The sequence below is a fragment of the Cupressus sempervirens genome, chromosome 3 (genome assembly GCF_028749045.1).
Source record: "Cupressus sempervirens isolate cs-2001-9-10 chromosome 3, ASM2874904v1, whole genome shotgun sequence".
NCBI lineage: Eukaryota > Viridiplantae > Streptophyta > Pinopsida > Cupressales > Cupressaceae > Cupressus > Cupressus sempervirens.
The window spans coordinates 795,696,254-795,713,919 of record NC_143120.1 but is presented as its reverse complement, the minus strand read 5'-3'; positions in this window follow the sequence as shown (position 1 = coordinate 795,713,919).

Genomic DNA, 17,666 nt, shown 5'->3' with positions numbered 1-17,666 from the left:
TTATCTTTAATATACATTCAAGTGACGAAATAAAATACGAAAACTTCAAGAGAACTAAAGATTACTCAATCACTTATTTTATTAACAACCTGATTCAAGGGCTCGGCCAGGAAAGAACCAGGAAGAAAACCCGACGTCGTGGCCACTACAACAAAATTGAAAAATTACAAATTACATAGGAAATCAATCCCAATTACAAAAATCAAATAAATTTCCTTCAAGTCTCTTATCAAAGGATCAACATCATTTTCTGCAACACATTTCTAAGAACCATGGAGAGAACATAATTCTAATCAGATGACAACAAGCATGACCAAGGACCATTCAACCATGCATATTCACACAAGGTTATCACCATAAGATTCACAATACATCAACACTAGGGAAAGGTGGATTCTTCCAACTAGGAGAAGTCAAGCACAACACCAAACAAATGCCCAATCGGGGCTATATACCAAGAAATTTCATTCTTCCATTTCAACATACCATAATCATACAAGGTTTTTGCTAACAGGTAGGGGCCCATAACACCCTACCCTTTCTCCCTCTTCTCATCCTGAGAAGAGACTCTACACTAGTTGGAGTCTGACTAAACAGACCTTTCCCGAAATTGGTCACTTCTGCCCTCTCCAAGGGTGAGTAATACCAAAACACCCATGCAAGAAAAAATCTCAAAATTGCAACATAAACATGAAAATAAATCATCCAAAAATAACATGGTTTTCAAAGCTTCCCAACATACCCACAAACATACAAACATTGAAACAACAACAAGTTAGCATAAGCATGAAACAAACATGGAAACTGAACAAGGGAGATGAGAATTTCCTACCTTCACAAGAGGTAATGGCAATGAACAGATTTGAGTAGAGTTTCTCTTTCCTTGCTTCAATCTTCAAAACTCCTCTCTAAATGTAGAGATTGGGTAACCACCTCAACTAGCCAAGAAAGGCTTCTAAATAAGCCTCAAACTCAACCACCCAAAAATATTAATAACTTCTCCCACCCACTTACAATTATACAAACTCCTAACTCAACCTATGCTATTGTTAAACACTAAGAGGAGGTGGGGTAAGACAACTCAAGATAACCACTTGCAATTTTCGCACATAGGCAAAAAGAGACTTTTTGAGTGACCTCAAAAGTCAATAAAAGGGGCTTAGGGGTTGGAAAAGACCCCCAACCCATACCCATACCCTTTGGGTATAATAATTTCATGTTTTAAAGCCTTAGGAATAGGTTTACAGCCAAAACAAAAGCTAGGAAATAATTAGGACCAACTAACAGCTCTAAAATGCAAATTAAGCACTAATCCAGATTAAGGGATGACTAAACTCGATTAAAAACTAAATTAGCAAAAAGGCACTAACTTAAATCTGACTTAGGTCCAAAGGTTACACAACTAACCCTAATCAGCACACTGAAGAACATAAACAATTCACGAGTGTCAAGCGACACTAAAAGAACATAGTTACGAACATTAACATTTACTGAACACAGAAAGAGAATACATACATCTCACAGTTAGAATACTTGAATTACGAACAACAAGGTTTCCAAAATTAACACATAGAGATGAGTTCTGTTCCTCTGTCAGTTTCCTTGACTAAAATATTTGCACACTCATTGCACACATTAGTAGTCCAAAAAATCACATGTACATACATACGTATCAAAAATTCACATAAATTGAAACATACATCATTAGGGTTTCTTGCATCCTACTAATATCTTTTATCATAAAGATTCCAAAATCAATGTGTTAATCCTACATTTTACTTAATTCATCAACATACATATACATAAAGCATTAAATAATGAACATCAAATATATCTAAAAGTAACATCACATAACAAGAAATAATATAATATGGTCTAAGTATCAGATAATGTCTCGACATCAGGAGTCATGAATATCAAAATGATAAAGTAATAACTAAGGCTACGAGGGGTTGGGGTGAGGCCTCACACTACCTAAGAAACTTTATTCACTAATTACTCTTTACCCCCCTTGTCATCCTAAGTCTTACACTACCCACTACCTTTCCTAGGCACAATTCACATTTAGAACCTATCAACGTCCTCCCCCTTGCATTTCACCATATTGACTAGACGTGGGGATAGGTATTAAAGAGAGGAAGGTTGTTTTAAAAAGAAATTTACCTACATTTCCTTAGTCCTCCTTTCCACTTGCCACCTTTTTGGGTGCTATTTGTGGGGGTGGCTTGTTTTTTTTTTTTTTAAAGTTGTGTTTGACATAGGCTTGGCCATCCATATGGCTCTTTGCCACCTCACATTAAGTCTACCCAGAATATTGATGGTGCTGACTCTTGGAAGCATGGTCAATCATGATGAGAAAAAAATGCCCATATCACTTTGTTAGGGTGGTTGATTTTGGAGCCCTAGACCCATGTCTTTTCAAGTTGGTGTGTACATGTATATGCAAGTGCATTTAAGCACTAAATTCATGATAGGGTGGGGTGTTGTAGGGTTTAGCGCCCATGTGGGTGGGTCTATGCTTGTGCTGGTGCTTTAAGCACATAGGATTTGTAGATTCAGGTGACAGGTCAGTGAGGAGTGTTTTAGGATAAGTAGGAGATAATTTCCACAGCTAGTCAAATTGTGATATGAATATCAGGATTTAACTGTGTGATTTTGAGTCAAACTCGATGACCCATGTTTCATGAGTAGTGATTCAACATGAATCCATCTCTCATGAGAATAAATGGAACTCTCAACACTCATTGGATCTAGGTGATGCTCACAAGGGTGAAGCACCGGGACTTCCCGGGAGGTCACCCATCCCAGTACTACTCCAGCCTGAGCGCACTTAACTACTGAGCTTGCAACTCCATAGTGTTTTAGGATAGTTACGATAGTATTAATGTTTCATTTAAAAATATTAGTTAGTTTTAGATGTTAGTAAATTTTAATTTGTATGTTTTAGATTATGGGTTGGTTTTAGTATTATTAAATTAGATTGGGTTGTTATATTGCATAGTTATAATTTAATTTTGATTAAAGTAGTTTAGTTTAGCATGTTCCTAATTAAATGTTTTATGTTTATTTTTATTCGTAAAGTGGTTATTGGCATTTAGTGATTGTAGGATTTAGTTATATAATGTTTAAATTTTTTTAAATTTAGTGAAATTGCATATTAGATTGTTAACTAATAAAAAGTTTTATTAATGTAAATTATTTTGTTCTATTTGATAAAGGAAAGTATTTATTATGTTTTTAAATATGAATTATATTAGTATAATTTAGTTTAGATTTTAATTTATTTAATTGTAGCTATATTACTATTATCATCACTATTATTATTTTTATATTAGAATAGATCATAAATTTTATTGAGTTAAGAAGATTTGAGAGATTACTGAATGTTAGAAAAAAAAAAGAGTTGACAAAGAATGTCTATGTTATTTTAAGTTTTTTTTGGTTTTTGTTTACATCATAATGAAATTGAATACTTTAAAGTTAGATAGTTAGTGTAGTTTATTTTTTTAAAGAAATTTGAAATTAGTAATAGAATATGATAGTAATACATGTAAAAGTTGACATTAAGTTGTTATGAAAGGTTATAAAGATATGTTAGCTAATTGACTTTAATATTTTGAAATAACTAGATCTATATTTATTTATATTGTTATCTGAATAATTTAAATGTATAACTCATTAATATTTTAAAAGTAAATAAAGGAGGAAATGTGTTCAGTCTTTTATTAAATTGAAAATTAGATTTCTTAAAATAATTATTCCGTTTAACAAGAAAAGTTTAATTTAACGATCTAGTCCAACTCATTGATTTTAATAACTTAAATGAAGATGTTAGGACATTGATAGGAGGACTTGTCTCATCTTACCTTGTACATGTACCTTAACTTGTGGAATTGAACTTATCAAATTAGAGTCTTTAAGTTTAGTGAATTAATTTTAATTATAAAATAAAAATATTTCATGTGTTTTTGCTCTTGTATTTTGGGCATGACAGATGCCCTCGTTAAACTATTGAGGAGAAGGTTGCATTAAAAAAAAATAGATTGATAAACCTTTAGTTGTTGCACCCATTTTTTTAGACTAGTAGCAGTATTTTTACAATTAATAGAAGAGCTTAAATTAGTTAAAATGACATAAGATGACAAAGTATTAAAATTGTATGACTCAAGTTGTGTTTTTTCAGCTTCATAACTGCAATGTTTGTTTTAATGATCCTTTCTTGATGAGGCTACTAATGCTTGTCCTGAGTCTAATAGCTTGACTATAAGCCACAATAGGTTAAACCCTTGTTTCTTTATTCACATTTATTATATTCTTTTTTTAAAGTTACATTTCATAACATATGGTTCTTTTTTGTGTTTTATAAGTATGCCTATTTAGGCCCATTTATGCAAAAATACAATTATTATATAGGTTCAAGTTTGGGATGGCCCTATGTTCTCTGATGGTCTAGCTTTGGATCCAAATCCAAAATGTGGATTCCTATATTTGCAACATAAAATGAAAACTTTAAGTGTAATTAAAATGAGGGTTTCCTTAGGTTATGGGATAAACTCTTTGTAAGGCTTGACCAAAATAGAAAGGGCCAGTCTTTAGCCATAATGTTCTCATTTTCAAAGAAGCTAGAGAGCCATCTAATTTGGGGTTGATGTTGGCTATTTAATCAATTAGAATAAACCATCCTTGTCATGTACTCTTCCCATCCTCTATAAACCAAACATTTAATTGTGAAATTATATACATTTAATTGTTTTAAATTTTGTCCTTTTGGAGTCTGCACAACTAGATAATTTTGGTCAAGATTTATTTCATCATAAACCAAATTCTATGGTTATCTACTATATGAAGTCAATTTTGTGTTTATTTTTCTTTTGTATAACCTATGATTGTTTTCTCATATGATATTATTGTAATTCATAGTGTTAGACCATCTTCATATGTTAAACTTAGTGCATTCTCCTTGAAAATCTCTATACACTCATAGTTCTTTGCAACTTTGTGCCATTATATTGGCTCTTGTACTTTAAAGGCATAGACAAGGAATGTGAACTATTTTTAAAAATGCCACTAACAATATGGTATCAAAGAATGCAACAATTGTGAGATATGTAGAAAAATATAATGTATAGAAAAATTAAGAAACTTACAATGAAATGTGATTGGCAAGCATAAAGCCAAATTGTGCAACCATTGCCATCATTCTCTATTTTTTGTGCTTAAGAGATGTTATTGGAATAAGGTAGAAATACCAATCAAAGTGAAAATAAAAAGGTATAAATCCACTCCTAGCTACACTGGTAATTATTTTTAAAAATGTGGAAGCATTACCAAGGTATGTAAATTGCTCTCCAATAGGCCACACACCTTCCCTTTTCTCCCCAAGCGATCCATCTACTAAGTAGTGAATAGTGATGTAAAGTGAGAAATTTAAGGCCAAATTACTCAACCTTTTCCCAAAATTCTCCACATTATCCCTTCCTCTTAGAAACATGCTCCAAGTATTTCCCTTATAAATTCTTGTAAGAAGATTACATCTAGGAGATTTACACATTTTGTATTTTGGATTGATCAAATCCTAATTATTGAATGAACATGATTCAAGTTTATTGGGTGTGAGAATATATAAATATGTATCTAAATTATATAAAATTTGAGGTCTAGCACTTTTTGTGTGCCTACAATGTTATGCAATAGTTCATATTCATTCTTTTTGCATTGATTGATTTTTCTTTTCTTTTTGTTATAACCATTTCAACCAAAACTAGAAGAAAAAATAAAATTTGAGCTAGAAAATTATCCATAGTCAATCTTTATGGTAGACACCATAAAAATTTAAATATCCTTAAAAGATGTATCTACACATTTTGTAGACTAAATTATAGTTGTTTGTAAGTAATCTAATAAATTTTACCACTCTAAAAAATGTTACATATCTATAGTAAAGACTATAAGTGGTTTGTATTATCCTTTGAGGAGAAAATTCCAATTATTGGGCTTGTGATTAGCTAAGGAAGTCAAACCCAAACATGTTTCTGATGGTTGAACCTATCCCATAAATATAAATGCAAATGAATAAGTTTGTCTAAGATGAAAATCTTCCCAAATGAGATAGAGAATAATCATTAAACAAACTATAGAGATTTGGCATAGGCTTAACTAAACAAAAAATAGATTTACAAGTAGTGGCAAAAACCATAATGTCATACACTTTAAAGAGTTATTTAAGATCAAACTAAACAAGGTCACACAAGAGAAAATTCTTCCGATGATGCATCAAGTGTTGATACATTCAATTTCTTACAGCCAAGCTATGATGTCATGCCTTTGGCTAATTTTGAATCTACTAATTATGAAGTGGAAAGTCTATTAAATTCCATGGAAAGTTGAAGTATCCAAAAATTTATTAAAATTTTAGACAAAAGCTTCTCCCTTAGATTGAAATGATCATATCAAATTTCACTTAAAAGGCTCATTTGATTATGGAAATATAGACCCTCTTCTAAAATATTATATTGATTTTCTATTCATTAAAAAAAAAAATTATAATAACAATAATCTTTATTCATGCTAAAAATTTCTTTGAAACCAATTTTCCAATGAGAGATAGAAATTCAAGTTGACCAATTCACACTTTTTCCCAAATACCTAGATTTTTAGACACAATTGTCCAAGAGAAAGGGTTTATTAGGTCAAAGAGCCTCCTACCATATCCCAAGAGAAGAAATAATTGAAATGAAGGCTATAAAGTTATTTAATAAAAAATCAAAATTTTTAGGACTATGTCAATCTCATAGAAGAAAGAATTAAGGAGAGATGTTGGAGCCCAAGGGTAATGGCAATGGCGTCAAAGACAAGGGTATGGGGGTTGACTTGCATCATCCCAAGTGTGAGGGGGTTTTGCATGGCTTGGATCAACAATAGTACCACCATTACATGCATGAGGGGAAGTGGCATGGCTTGGAGCAGCATCAACATAGGTGCGAGGGAAAATCTCATGGTGACATGCAACAAGAATAGGGTAATCAATTTGGCTCTGATTTTGTCTTTCACAAATTTTCTTCCACTTTTTCATCTACTCCTATTGTCCAACAGGCCTAGGATCATGACCTCAGATAGATTTTTTCCTCTACACCAGTGGTACAACCAATCGATTCTATGTCTAACCCTTTTCTATTTTAGAGTTTCCCTTTTAGAGATATAAATTCTAAATGGCTCCCAAATACCACTGATAAGTCTATTTTCAAAGGGAAAGCAATTGTTCAGCCTGCCAAACCCTTTTTCCTTAACCCTCATTTTCATGATTGAAGGTTGCAATTGAGATCTATAGGTTCACAAGCTACAAACCCTGAATTCTCACCCTATTTCGAAAAGGGTGAATCTTCTAACCATGCTCATCAACCTCAGCCTCCAAAATTTTTTGGGTGGGAAAATTTTTCTCATAATAATAATTCAATGAATCATTCATCCTAGAGAAACACTTTAGATTCATTGGTTCCTACAAAGGTGAATATGCGATATAAATCTACACTTGCATAGAGAATTCCAAAGAGAAAGACCTTCAAAAAGCAACCAGTTTTTGATATTTGTGAAGGTGCTCATCTTGATTTACCTGTGCAAATGCAATTTGCCCAGATGCAAAACAATGTGACTCAAGAGAAGTTAGATTTAAAAATTCATAGAGCCCCCTTCAAAGGAAAAAAGATCTAGAGAAAGAAAGCTCAAGGTAAATTAGATCAAGGCCTTCTGAACTTTGCACCTAACCAATAGTTGCCAGACACTAGTCAAGAGAAATATCAGAATTATATGGATCAAGATCCTTTGAATCCTTCTCAACAAAAATTGCATGTTACTTTTTCAAATCAAATGTTGTAGAGCTTGATCTCTACTCTTCAGCAGATAGCTCTCATAGGTAAGTTTTTTGTTGCTTCTTTATCTTTTATGGATATCAAGAAGTGGGTTTTCATATGCTGGTCTGGACTTAAAGATATTTTTTATCATGACTCAAACTCCAACTTCTTTATTTCTATTTTTAATTTGAAAGATGAAAGAGATGTTGTTAATAAGCAGAAGGGTTGGTTTTGTTAAGGAGTGGGGTTATATACCATGTTTTGGATTCAAAATTTTAATCCAAGAGATATTAATATCCAATTCTTTCCACATTGGATTTCTTTTCCTTCCTTGCATTTGGAATATTGTGATCTTGAGATTGTGGAAATTAGAGCTAACAAGTTGGGTATTTTTTTGAAACATGATTTGATTCCATATGAGTGCCCTCAAATGGAAGTTAGGGTTTGTTTATTGAGTAATATGCATAAACCATTTCCTAAATCTATTGCTCTCATATCAAAATGGGGGAAATGGATGCAATCAGTTAAGGTGCAGGATTCCTCTATGATTCAAAAATTTCAAGATAAACTTGGTCATTTCAATTTTATGTGCCAAATTGGACAAGAGGATGTTTTACAAGTTTGTCCCGATCACTAATCAGACCCCAATATTTGCTCTCAAAAAATTTCTTTGATGGAATATCACACTTCTGAGGCCAATAACATTTTCTCCATGTCAGGGGATCAAGATGTTACATCAGATAGCTTGCATAATATGCATGTAGAGAACATGCATACAGGTGAATTCATGCCAATCTCATTCATGGTTTATCTTCAACAATTTCTTTGGATTATGGCTTTCTTCCAACGTGCGTGCTTCAATAGTAAAATATTTTTGCTAGATTTTGTCCCTTTATCTTCAATGGATTCCTTTAAAGATGTGAGATCCAAGTTACTTCCTTTGATTGAGTTTCAATGTTGTGTATCTCCAAAGTCATTCAATTTGATCAATTTTTAGAACAGAAATTTTTCACTTTCATTGCTAGGGTAGTCTATTTGGTGCCTCTTTATTCATCCTTCTCCTGTGATATTGACTTTTATTTTTTATCAATTTTTTTCTAAAATTTCCACTTCTATTATTTTTGATATTGCCAAAGAAGAAGGTTTGGAAGCTGAGGATTACAATTCACCTATAATTGACTCCCTGCTTCAAAAATTTCAATTTTAGAATAAATTGATCCCAAGTTAGGCATTTGAAAAATAGATAGTTCTTAAATAATTTTCTCTGGATTCTAGCATAGGAAACATAGATTTAATGGCAGAAGATCCCTTGGGACTAGAGGCTAATCTCTATCAACTAGTGCAAAAGTCTATGGTATTGTTTCCTAAAGAACCTCAGTCTCACAATCCTCATGATCTAGATAATTTTAAAATTCAGCCTTTATCAATATTGCAATCTCTGTCTACAATACCTCATACTACTAAAACACCCAAGGCGTGAGGTAGACTGAAGGGTTCCAAGATAAGAATAGAAATTGTTGCAGGTATTCAAACAAATTTGGACATTAGCTTTACTGTTATTAAAAGACTGACAAGGAGAACTAGGAGTTCTCCTTGTCTCCAATGAAAATCATTTCTTGGAATGTCAGAGGTTTAAATGCCTCTAACAAGAGGCAAAGAATCAAACAAGTTATTGATTCTTTGTAGGCAGATATTAGTTTATTATAGGAAACTAAATTGTCCCAACATAACTTTGATAAAATAGTTGCTAGCTAGAAAAAATGGAATTCTTATCATATGCAAGGATTGGGTGCTTCTAGAGGTTTAGCAGTTCTTTGGAATCCTCTTACAGCTAATTCATAGCTCCTCTAGCAAGAGAACAATTGGAAAATGCTTCATATAACTGCATTTGACATATCTTTTATCCTCATTAATGTTTATGGACCTGCTTCATCTAAGGATAAAGCTTGTTTATGGGATTCTATCACATGCACTCTTCAAAAACAAGAGCATCTGCAAGTGGTTATTAGAAGTGATTTTAATGCTTAATTATCTCAATCCGAGAAAAATGGAGGTATTATCCCCCCCCCATAAAACCATACAAGATTTTAATGTTTTTGTGGATAATAACAATCTGATGGATGTTCACCCAAATAATGGCTCATTTACCTAGACTACTAAGAGATCTAGATTTGCTAATAGTGCTACTCGTCTAGATAGATTTCTCTTATAAAATGATTGGAAGTTGAATTGCTTAGATATTTCCTCAAAAATCCTTACAGTGCCAAGATCTAATCATTTTCTTATATCTTTAAGCCTCATTTGCAACAACAAATGTTCATAACAACATTTTCACTCTTCATTTAAATTTGAAAGTATGTGGCTCAGGCATCCAAAATTTCTATATAGTATCCAATAGTGGTGGAATGAAGTTCCTATGGAAGGTCTTAAAATGCATCAGTTTGCTATGAATCTTAAATATGTCAAATCCCAAATTAGGATCTGGAATCAAAAGGTTTTCAAAATTGTGTTCCACCAAAAACCAGAAGTCAAGGAATAGTTAGAAGAAGTATATAATCAGATCATCCAGTAGGAAATGAATGAAGAAACACATTCTTCTCAAAAGAATCTAAAATCACAATGGGAGGACTTGTGTGCTAAAGAAGAGATGTACTGGAGACAAAAATCTTGAGAATTATGGCTCTAGGACGGAGACAGAAATACAAAGTTTTTCCATTCTTTAGCTAAGAAAAAAAGAATTAATAGTACAATATTCCATATCAAAGACGCTACCTTTGGTGATCTCTTGTCCAATGAAAATATTATTAGAAATGAAGGTGTCAAAATTTTTAAAAACCTTCTTGCACCTGCCATTTTTCCTAATCCTTCTATGTCACAAGTGTATGAATTTATTGACTCTATTCCAAAACTGATTACAGATCAAGACAATGATATTCTATTGGCTCCCTTCACTATTCAAGAAATTTGAAAGGTTGTATTTTCATTTCCACCTGATAAAGCCCCAGGTCCATATGGTTTTACTACTTTGTTCTACCAAAGTTGCTGGAATATAATTGGATGGGATTTATCGGTGGCTATTGAGGAATCTAGAAGATCTAAAATTATGTTGAAATATTTTAACACTACCAATATTTCCATTATTCTAAAAATTAAGGATCCCCAAACTTTGGTGGATTTTTGACCAATTTCTTTATGTAATTTATCTTATAAGATTATCACTAAAGCCATTTATCTTAGGGTTTAGCATCTTATTCCATGTATTATTTCTCCAGAACAAGGTGGATTTGTCCTAGGAAGGGAAACCATGGAAGGGGCACTCATGGCTCATGAAGTTCTCCACTCTATTAATTCAAGTGTTTCTTCAAACTTTGTTATTAAACTAGATATGATGAAAGCTTATGATAGAGTTTCCTAGAATTTTTTGCTTCAAGTTCTTGCTAAAATGGGTTTTTCAAAAAATTGGTGCAAATGGATTAAGGCATGTATTTCAAGAGCTTGGTTTTTGCTGATCATTAATGGTAAGCCAGTGGCTTTTTTTCCTTCTAAACAAGGGATTAGACAAGGGGATCCTTTATCCCTAGCCTTATTTATTATTATGGCTAAAGTGTTTAGTAGGGCCATTTCCGACCAACACATGTTGCAAAAATGGAAAGGAGCTCTTATTTCAGGTACAAGCATATCTATTACACATTCTCTTTTTGCAAATGACACTCTTTTGTTTGGATTTTTAGATGTCTAGGAAGTTCACCATATTCTTTATACCCTTGATCTCTACTCAGCTGTGTCTGGTCAAGCTATTAATGCTCAAAAATCCAAGATTTATTTCTTCAATACTAAGAAAATGGTTTCTGACAAAGTTAAACTGATATTGGGTTTTTCAAAAGACTTTCTTCCCTCAGTATATTTGAGTATTCCTTTCTTCATGGGTTCAAATAAATCTTCGTATTGGTCTTCAGTTATCTAGCATATTCAGAGTAGAACTGCTTCTTGGAAAGTTAGATGGTTGTCATTAGCGGGAAGACTTTTGTTGATCAAATTAGTTCTAGTTGCAATTCCTAATTATTTCATTGCTATCCTCAAGATCCCACCTAAAGTGTTACTTACAATTCAAGAATTGATTAAGGGTTTCTTTTGGTTGGGTAATATGAATGAATCTCATAAGTTCCCACTTATTTCATTACAAGATATGTCACAAATTTCAAGTGTTGGAGGGGTAGGTATTCATGATCTATCTATTAGAAATGAAGCATTTGGTGGGAAATTGATTTGGCACATGTATTATAAGTTTCAGTCTATATGGTGCAAAATTATGCAAAAAAAATATTTTGATAACAATGATCCTTCTAGAATCCTTACTATTTCAAACCCTCCTAAAGGCTTGGTCATTTGGGATTTCATGATAGCTTCGCGCAAAATCATTGTAGACTACATCTCTTGGAAAGTCAATAATGGCTTAAGTATTAATTTTTGGAATGATTCCTGGAATGGTCAAATTCCACTTTTTAAGAGTGGAATCTCATTGAATGTTATCCAAGTTATTGAGCTTCACTAGGGGTCCCAATTTAATCATTATGTGGAATATGTCTGTGAATTTTCAAAGAAAATAGTTTGGAAGGATCCCACTAAATTACCTCTGTCATTGTAGGAAATCATTCAATTTCAAAATATTTTGAATTCAAGGCAAGTCTTTTTTTTTTAACCCCATGATCAAATTTTTTGGGCTCCAGCTAAGGAAGGAAATTATTCAATGAAAGAGGGGTACAAAATTTTAAAACAGAATGGTTTGAATAAACCTACTTTCAGAGCTTTTTCATTTTGTTGGAATCTGGTTGTTCTCCTAAAGCAGGTTGTTTCTCATGGCTAGCACTTAAACACATGATTTTAACTAGTGACAGATTGAATAGACTACATATTGCTCCTCCTTTTAAATGTGTTTTTTGTGAGAAACAAGAAGAAACTATGGATCACCTATTTGTTACATGTTCATTTTCTTATCAATTTTGGTGCTTCATTTTGAGTAAACATAATTACCTTACTCCTTTGCCAAACAATCTTTGGGATCTCTTTCAAGCCTAACCACTTCTTTATCAAAAAGTACTGTTTGCAAATCTCTAGAAATGCATACCAGCCTTGGTAGTTTGGGCTATCTAATGGGAACATAATAATCATATTTTCATAAAGGAATCCCTATCATTAGACATTGTTTTGATTGGTATTGAAAAATCAATCTTGGAAGTGACTAATTCTAGTCTAAAAGTGATTAAATTCAACTTGATTGTGACCCATTGGGATTCACTAATTGTCCAACAATGGAAACAATTATTCATACCAAATGGGTGGAAAATTAGTCTCTCAACCACATATCTCTTACCTAGAAAGAATTTTTGGAGACCCCCTTCATATGGTTTTTGGAAGTTGAATTTTGATGGAGCTTCAAGAGAAAATCCAAGTCCATTAGGTTTTGGAGGATGTATTAGAAATCCCTCTGGTTAGGTTGTGGCTATCATAGTTCCTCCTTTTCCCATTAATACTAATAACATAGTGAAGGCTCCAACCCTATTGGCTGACCTTATTTTAGCTAAACAAGGCTATTTCCATAGGTTACATATAGAAGGGGATTCTTTAGTTATTATTGACACTTGTATCCATAGGCGCATCATTTCTTGGAAGCTAAAATATGTTCTTAACCAAATTTGGAGACTTCTCAATGAATGTTTAGATATTTGCATTTCGCATATTTATTGAGAAGGGAATAAAGTTGCAATTTTTTATCAAATTTGGGTTATGATGGGTTACTACCTCTACTTTTCATCCTTTACCTTTTATTGAGAAATACAAGGTTCTACAAAATCTTATTCAAGATGACTTGGAAGCCTCTATCCACTTGGCATCTAAAGTTCATGCTTTAGGTGCCGAGTAGATGCTGAGTCCAATAGGAAGATAATTGATGCTAAGTAATGCAGATTAATATCAGATGTCGAGAAAGTATTTAGGTGCCGAGATGAGCAAGTTATATTCTAGTGCCAAGTAAGCTATGTTTTGGCATCGAGTAAAGTAGAATTATATCAAGTGCCAAGTTGGTTAGTTCACATAGTTGGTTGCTGAGTTCATCAAGAAGGTAATTATAGTGGAGTAATAGTGATAAGTATCAGATGCATATGTTCAGGTGATGAGTGAAGTGGAATTGTATTAGGTGCCAAATTGTCCAAAAAATATAGCTGATCATGTTCTAGTTTGAATGTGATATATGCCAAGTGAAATATAACAACTGCCAAGAATATTTGATATCCCTCAAGTGCCGAGTTAAGGTGCTAATCCTATTCTAGTTTGAATGTGATATATGCTGAGTGAAAAATAATAGGTGCTGAGAATATTTGATATCCTTTAGGTGCCAAGTTTAGGTGTCGAGAAAGTCTTTAGGTGCCGAGCTGAGCAAGTTATATTCTGGTGCTAAGTAAGCTATGTTCTGGCACTGAGTAAAATAGAATATTGGTTGCCGAGTTTAACAAGAAGGTAATTGAAGTGGAGTAATTCTAATAAGCATCAAATGCCTATGTTTAGGTGCTGAGTGAAGCAGAATTGTATTAGGTGCCAAATTGCCCAGAAAACATAGTTGATCCTATTTTCATCATATATGTCGAGTACACAATGGAAGCTGAGCTAAAATTCCTTTATGTGCCGAGTCACAGATAGTGCTGAGCAAGTTATAGGAGGTGTCGAGCAGATGAGACCCATATGTGTTGAGTAACTTAGGATCCAATAGAAGTCGAGCATTGCAAAGTTAATAGGTGTCGAGTAACATAGGAATTCTATAGGCGTTGAGTGACACAGTAATTCTATAGGAGCTGCACAACCAAGAAACACATTGGATGCTAAGAAATCCAAAATAGATGGTGTCGAGCATTAGTATTACTGTAGGTAATTGAAGCAGAGTATTGTTGATTTAGGTGCTGAGTGAAGCAGAATGATATAAGGTGCCGAGTTTAGAAGGATTGTTTCATGTGCCAAGAAAAGTAGATTTTTTAGATGCTGAGTCAAGGTCATATGCATTAGGTGCTGAGTTTCCTGGAAATAAAGTACAATTCAAAGCTCATTAATGTTGTATGATTTTATCAAAAGAATTTATGATTACATGACATGCACAATATATTTTGAGTTTTTCAAATCTGATTATTCTCTGACGACATTTAATTTCTATTTTTGTGATTCAATTTCCTCATGTGGCTAAATTTGAGTCATTAAAATGCATCATCATTAGTACTTTTTCCAGCTCTTTCAAAGACATTTTCTATGCAAGCATAGATGGCTTATATTATGTTGCACTGTGTAATTTATCGCTTGACGAATGACATCTTCAATTGCACATATATGCAAGAGCTCAATTTAGTGATCTGTGCTCATGTTTGTGTTACAAGATGAGTTTTGGGTGGGATATCACTTTGGCTTGTGGAATGTGTCACAAACAGCATTTTTCAATCATGCCAAAGAATTTTTGTATATGCTTGCCAATGGCATTAGAAGAAACTGTGTTACCAAGTATTATTTTGAATGAGGTATTGGATCAAATGTTTTTTATTTCTTCACTCACAATCCAAAGAGCTATTTGGCAGCACTTCTATTTTTCTATCCATCTTAGCTCATTTCAATTTTCCTTTCCAATGCTATGGATCTCCTACAGTCTCCTGAAATGCTTCAAGCTTTGACCCATAAGTTTCATTTATTTAAAACATGCTTTGCCACCTGAACCAAGATTAATGGGTGCTCATTTGGTGGAATGAATAAAGATGGTGGGTCAGGCTATAATTGATTTTCAAAAGGAATCTAATGTTTCAAACTCTAGGGATATGAATGTTGCTTTTGTGTAGCCAATTGAATAGAATTTTTGGGATTTAATTGATGAGGTTAACTCAGATTTGGATTGGATTCATGGCACTTCAGAGTTATGTTTTGGCTGGGGACCTATTCCTGGTGGGCTTGGGTCAATTGTAGGTGGTTTTGTGTCTGATTGGGAAGATTTGTAAGATAAGTGCTAATTGCTAGGATAAGTTTGTCATGAAGATAGTGCTTGGAATAGCCCAAAGAAATCAATGTCAAGGTACTCTCTGGTTCACTGTTGGGTGGTAGTTGATACACCCCTTGTAATTATTTTCTTAAACTATATAAATCTATGTATATATTAGGGATGATGCTGGGTTTTCTTCACTGATTCTTTCCCAGTTGAGACTTTATAAAACATTACAATGGCTTTCCACTTTTTCCTATAAAAAAAAAACATTGTAGTCAAGGGACATGTATATGCTTTCTTAATACAACTTTTGAATAAGACTTGGTACATTGCATAGTGCTACAATAACATGTATAATTTGAAATTTCTAGATATAGTGCCATAAATATGTTTTGATCAATAGGATCATGATTCCATACATGCGAGTCAAGAATCTTTATATCATCCAAGGATTTAAGTTTGTAATTGCACATTATTTCCATTTCCTCTCTTGGTTTTGCAAGGTAAGCATGTTTCTTAACAATGTCTCTATATCTCCATCTATTGCTAAACATAAAAAAGAAATCATACAAGTATGTCCTCTCCTTAAAAATTATTAGTTCAACAAAACTAGTAAGGTTGTTTGGAATGCTAGTAATAAAACTTATACAAATTTCCTCTAAAGAAATATAGAAAGATAATCACAAGACTAAGTAAAGTCAAAGACTTGTTATAATTTTTGGCCTAAAGAAAAATGGGAATGGTACTCAGAATACCCCAAAACTTCTTGTTATAATCAAAATAGTCTATGCATGTTGGAACTACATAGTTGGGGCCTTTACTTAAATAGTAATGCTTGGACATTACCTTATTGTAGGCCTCTATTTGCAATAACAAGCTAACAATTGTAAGTGATCTAGACACTACTAGAAGTCTCTCAATGAAGATTACATATTACCCATACAACTCATTACATGCTAAAAAATGACACATGTTGATCTCATGTGTGATATTATAATACCCATTCTGCCTCAACATGTAATAACTTGGAGGGTAACTTCCATAAGACTGTATCTCCATATTCACCACTTCATATTATCCAGAAGAGTAATCTTTATCAATATTCTTGGTTCCACCAACAACTACCACATTTTTCCTCTTTAACTTTTTCCTTGTGTAAAACTACAAGAATGACAAGATGAGCAGAGCTAGAGAATTGCTGCATAGAAACTTCCAAAAAGCATATATTGACTACGCCCATGACAACTATGTGTTTTCAATCCAATGGGGCAAAGAATTCTCCAAACATGCCAAGCTCCACATTTTTTCCTTATGATCCAACAATTTGATATGGGGATTACAAAGGATGTAGACCTAGATCTTGTTAAAACAAAATCCTGGGGCATTTAATGAGTTAAGAAGAAGAGAATACTAGAAAAATCAAGGTAGTATTTATCCCTGCAAAATTTTACTTCATAATAGAGAGATAGATACATTACTCTCAAAACTCATAGGAAAATTACTAAGAATCATTCTTTTACTAAGTTTCCACATTCGATTCCATTGACTTTGCCTACCTCTTAACCATAATTGGGTATATAAATACCTTTCAATTGGATACAACTAATTCAACCCTCCTTTTAAGGATGTTGAATGGTTTAAAAAACTTTGACAACTTTTAATGCAAATGTTGTACGAGTTGTCAAGAAACTTTGCAACTTCTTACAACTTTTGACATATAATTGATCTAACCACTAAATGAGTCCTATATTACTTCCAATGTGCAAAAAATGGCTTTAGAGTGCCCAAAATAGTATTTCCCTTTGTATTTGAAT